Below are 5,966 nucleotides of genomic sequence, written 5' to 3'. Positions count from 1 at the left end.
ATTACATCTCTTCCAGTTAATTTCATAAAACATATCGTGTCAGAAGTGGGATTCGGAGCCAGGCCCTCATACGAGGACCAGAATACACAGATTCACGTTGTGAACGAAGGAAACTAAGCCCCTTCAGTCTGGCGCCTTGGACCGCTCGGCCACCCTGACTTGGATTCATTCAATTGGGACGTTTTATAAATTACATCTATTCTTGTTAATTTCATAAAACATATCGTGTCAGAAGTGGGATTCGCCCCCAGGCTCTCATACGAGGACCAGAATACACAGTTTCACGTTGTGAACGAAGGAAACTTAGCCCCTTGAGTCTGGCGCCTTAGACCGCTCGGCCACCCTGACTTGGATTCATTCAATTGGGACGTTTTATAAATTACATCTGTTCCAGTTAATTTCATGAAACATATCGTGTCAGAAGTGGGATTCGAACCCACGCCCTCATACGAGGAGCAGAATACACAGATTCACGTTGTGAACGAAGGAAACTGAGCCATTTGAGTCTGGCGCCTTAGACCGCTCGGCCACCCTGACTTGGATTCATTCAATTGGGACGTTTTATAAATTACATCTCTTCCAGTTAATTTCATAAAACATATCGTGTCAGAAGTGGGATACGAACCCAGGCCCTCATACGAGGACCAGAATACACAGATTCACGTTGTGAACGAAGGAAACTGAGCCCCTTGAGTCTGGCGCCTTAGACCGCTCGGCCACCCCGACTTGGATTCATTCAATTGGGATGTTTTATAAATTACATCTCTTCCAGTTAATTTCATAAAACATATCGTGTCAGAAGTGGGATTCGGAGCCAGGCCCTCATACGAGGACCAGAATACACAGATTCACGTTGTGAACGAAGGAAACTAAGCCCCTTCAGTCTGGCGCCTTGGACCGCTCGGCCACCCTGACTTGGATTCATTCAATTGGGACGTTTTATAAATTACATCTATTCTTGTTAATTTCATAAAACATATCGTGTCAGAAGTGGGATTCGCCCCCAGGCTCTCATACGAGGACCAGAATACACAGTTTCACGTTGTGAACGAAGGAAACTTAGCCCCTTGAGTCTGGCGCCTTAGACCGCTCGGCCACCCTGACTTGGATTCATTCAATTGGGACGTTTTATAAATTACATCTGTTCCAGTTAATTTCATGAAACATATCGTGTCAGAAGTGGGATTCGAACCCACGCCCTCATACGAGGAGCAGAATACACAGATTCACGTTGTGAGCGAAGGAAACTGAGCCCCTTGAGTCTGGCACCTTAGACCGCTCGGCCACCCTAACTTGGATTCATTCAATTGGGATGTTTTATAAATTACACCTCTTCCAGTTAATTTCATAAAACATATCGTGTCAGAAGTGGGATTCGAACCCACGCCCTCATACGAGGACCAGAATTTACAGATTCACGTTGTGAACGAAGGAAACTGAGCCCCTTGAGTCTGGCGCCTTAGACCGCTGGGCCACCCTGACTTGGATTCATTCAATTGGGACGTTTTATAAATTACATCTCTTCCAGTTAATTTCTTAAAACATATCGTGTCAGAAGTGGGATTCGAACCCAGGCCCTCATACGAGGACCAGAATGCACAGATTCACGTTGTGAACGAAGGAAACTGAGCCCCTTCAGTCTGGCGCCTTAGACCGCTCGGCCACCCCGACTTGGCTTCATTCAATTGTGACGTTTTATAAATTACATCTGTTCCAGTTAATTTCATAAAACATATCGTGTCAGAAGTGGGATTCGAACCCAGGCCCTCATACGAGGACCGGAATACACAGATTCACGTTGTGAACGAAGGAAACTGAGCCCCTTGGGTCTGGCGCCTTAGACCGCTCGGCCACCCTGACTTGGATTCATTCAATTGGGACGTTTTATAAATTACATCTCTTCCAGTTAATTTCATAAAACATATCGTGTCAGAAGTGGGATTCGAACCCAGGCCCTCATACGACGACCAGAATACACAGATTCACGTTGTGAACGAAGGAAACTGAGCCCCTTGAGTCTGGCGCTTTAGACCGCTCGGCCACCCTGACTTGGATTCATTCAATTGGGACGTTTTATAAATTACATCTGTTCCAGTTAATTTCATAAAACATATCGTGTCAGAAGTGGGATTCGAACCCAGGCCCTCATACGAGGACCAGAATACACAGATTCACGTTGTAAACGAAGGAAACTGAGCCCATTGAGTCTGGCGCCTTAGACCGCTGGGCCACCCTGACTTGGATTCGTTCAATTGTGACGTTTTATAAATTACATCTCTTCCAGTTAATTTCATAAAACATATCGTGTCAGAAGTGGGATTCGAACCCAGGCCCTCATACGAGGACCAGAATGCACAGATTCACGTTGTGAACGAAGGAAACTGAGCCCCTTCAGTCTGGCGCCTTAGACCGCTCGGCCACCCCGACTTGGCTTCGTTCAATTGGGACGTTTTATAAATTACATCTTTTCCAGTTAATTTCATAAAACATATCGTGTCAGAAGTGGGATTCGAACCCAGGCCCTCATACGAGGACCAGAATACACAGATTCACGTTGTGAACGAAGGAAACTGAGCCCCTTGGGTCTGGCACCTTAGACCGCTCGGCCACCCTGACTTGGATTCATTCAATTGGGACGTTTTATAAATTACATCTCTTCCAGTTAATTTCATAAAACATATCGTGTCAGAAGTGGGATTCGAACCCAGGCCCTCATACGAGGACCAGAATGCACAGATTCACGTTGTGAACGAAGGAAACTGAGCCATTTGAGTCTGGCGCCTTACACCGCTCGGCCACCCTGACTTGGATTCATTCAATTGGGATGTTTTATAAATTACATCTCTTCCAGCTAATTTCATAAAACATATCGTGTCTGAAGTGGGATTCGAACCCAGGCCCTCATACGAGGACCAGAATGCACAGATTCACGTTGTGAACGAAGGAAACTGAGCCCCTTCAGTCTGGCGCCTTAGACCGCTCGGCCACCCCGACTTGGCTTCATTCAATTGGGACGTTTTATAAATTACATCTGTTCCAGTTAATTTCATAAAACATATCGTGTCAGAAGTGGGATTCGAACCCAGGCCCTCATACGAGGACCAGAATACACAGATTCACGTTGTGAACGAAGGAAACTGAGCCCCTTGGGTCTGGCGCCTTAGACCGCTCGGCCACCCTGACTTGGATTCATTCAATTGGGACGTTTTATAAATTACATCTCTTCCAGTTAATTTCATAAAACATATCGTGTCAGAAGTGGGATTCGAACCCAGGCCCTCATACGAGGACCAGAATTTACAGATTCACGTTGTGAACGAAGGAAACTGAGCCCCTTGAGTCTGGCGCCTTAGACCGCTGGGCCACCCTGACTTGGATTCATTCAATTGGGACGTTTTATAAATTACATCTCTTCCAGTTAATTTCTTAAAACATATCGTGTCAGAAGTGGGATTCGAACCCAGGCCCTCATACGAGGACCAGAATGCACAGATTCACGTTGTGAACGAAGGAAACTGAGCCCCTTCAGTCTGGCGCCTTAGACCGCTCGGCCACCCCGACTTGGCTTCATTCAATTGTGACGTTTTATAAATTACATCTGTTCCAGTTAATTTCATAAAACATATCGTGTCAGAAGTGGGATTCGAACCCAGGCCCTCATGCGAGGACCGGAATACACAGATTCACGTTGTGAACGAAGGAAACTGAGCCCCTTGGGTCTGGCGCCTTAGACCGCTCGGCCACCCTGACTTGGATTCATTCAATTGGGATGTTTTATAAATTACATCTGTTCCAGTTAATTTCATAAAACATATCGTGTCAGAAGTGGGATTCGAACCCAGGCCCTCATACGAGGACCAGAATACACAGATTCACGTTGTGAACGAAGGAAACTGAGCCCCTTGAGTCTGGCGCCTTAGACCGCTGGGCCACCCTGACTTGGATTCATTCAATTGGGACGTTTTATAAATTACATCTCTTCCAGTTAATTTCTTAAAACATATCGTGTCAGAAGTGGGATTCGAACCCAGGCCCTCATACGAGGACCAGAATGCACAGATTCACGTTGTGAACGAAGGAAACTGAGCCCCTTCAGTCTGGCGCCTTAGACCGCTCGGCCACCCCGACTTGGCTTCATTCAATTGTGACGTTTTATAAATTACATCTGTTCCAGTTAATTTCATAAAACATATCGTGTCAGAAGTGGGATTCGAACCCAGGCCCTCATACGAGGACCGGAATACACAGATTCACGTTGTGAACGAAGGAAACTGAGCCCCTTGGGTCTGGCGCCTTAGACCGCTCGGCCACCCTGACTTGGATTCATTCAATTGGGACGTTTTATAAATTACATCTGTTCCAGTTAATTTCATAAAACATATCGTGTCAGAAGTGGGATTCGAACCCAGGCCCTCATACGAGGACCAGAATACACAGATTCACGTTGTGAACGAAGGAAACTGAGCCCCTTGAGTCTGGCGCCTTAGACCGCTGGGCCACCCTGACTTGCATTCGTTCAATTGTGACGTTTTATAAATTACATCTCTTCCAGTTAATTTCATAAAACATATCGTGTCAGAAGTGGGATTCGAACCCAGGCCCTCATACGAGGACCAGAATGCACAGATTCACGTTTTGAACGAAGGAAACTGAGCCCCTTCAGTCTGGCGCCTTAGACCGCTCGGCCACCCCGACTTGGCTTCATTCAATTGGGACGTTTTATAAATTACATCTGTTCCAGTTAATTTCATAAAACATATCGTGTCAGAAGTGGGATTCGAACCCAGGCCCTCATACGAGGACCAGAATACACAGATTCACGTTGTGAACGAAGGAAACTGAGCCCCTTGGGTCTGGCGCCTTAGACCGCTCGGCCACCCTGACTTGGATTCATTCAATTGGGACGTTTTATAAATTACATCTCTTCCAGTTAATTTCATAAAACATATCGTGTCAGAAGTGGGATTCGAACCCAGGCCCTCATACGAGGACCAGAATGCACAGATTCACGTTGTGAACGAAGGAAACTGAGCCATTTGAGTCTGGCGCCTTACACCGCTCGGCCACCCTGACTTGGATTCATTCAATTGGGATGTTTTATAAATTACATCTCTTCCAGTTAATTTCATAAAACATATCGTGTCTGAAGTGGGATTCGAACCCACGCCCTCATACGAGGAGCAGAATACACAGATTCGCGTTAAGAACGAAGGAAACTTAGCCCCTTGAGTCTGGCGCCTTAGACCGCTCGGCCACCCCGACTTGGATTCATTCAATTGGGATGTTTTATAAATTACATCTCTTCCAGTTAATTTCATAAAACATATCGTGTCAGAAGTGGGATACGAACCCAGGCCCTCATACGAGGACCAGAATACACAGATTCACGTTGTGAACGAAGAAAACTGAGCCCCTTGAGTCTGGCGCCTTAGACCGCTCGGCCACCCCGACTTGGATTCATTCAATTGGGATGTTTTATAAATTACATCTCTTCCAGTTAATTTCATAAAACATATCGTGTCAGCAGTGGGATTCGGACCCAGGCCCTCATACGAGGACCAGAATGCACAGATTCACGTTGTGAACGAAGGAAACTGAGCCATTTGAGTCTGGCGCCTTAGACCGCTCGGCCACCCTGACTTGGATTCATTCAATTGGGACGTTTTATAAATTACATCTCTTCCAGTTAATTTCATAAAACATATCGTGTCAGAAGTGGGATACGAACCCAGGCCCTCATACGAGGACCAGAATACACAGATTCACGTTGTGAACGAAGGAAACTGAGCCCCTTGAGTCTGGCGCCTTAGACCGCTCGGCCACCCCGACATGGATTCATTCAATTGGGATGTTTTATAAATTACATCTCTTCCAGTTAATTCCATAAAACATATCGTGTCAGAAGTGGGATTCGGAGCCAGGCCCTCATACGAGGACCAGAATACACAGATTCACGTTGTGAACGA

General features: G+C 46.2%; 1 non-coding gene across 1 annotated transcript; it reads right to left on the bottom strand.

Moving 5' to 3' along the window:
* Window positions 1–1,360: 1,360 nt before the first annotated feature.
* On the bottom strand, window positions 1,361–1,482 carry TRNAL-CAA (transfer RNA leucine (anticodon CAA)). Its single transcript has 2 exons — window positions 1,445–1,482; window positions 1,361–1,406 (listed from the first exon to the last, which is right to left on the bottom strand). It is a non-coding gene; the product is annotated as a tRNA-Leu (tRNA).
* Window positions 1,483–5,966: the final 4,484 nt, after the last annotated feature.

The sequence above is a fragment of the Phalangium opilio genome, unplaced genomic scaffold, assembly GCF_054372755.1.
Source record: "Phalangium opilio isolate 3A_F unplaced genomic scaffold, DU_Popi_V2 ptg000061l_1, whole genome shotgun sequence".
NCBI lineage: Eukaryota > Metazoa > Arthropoda > Arachnida > Opiliones > Phalangiidae > Phalangium > Phalangium opilio.
Note: the sequence above shows the minus strand (reverse complement) of the source record. Positions and strands in the feature narration are given on the sequence as shown.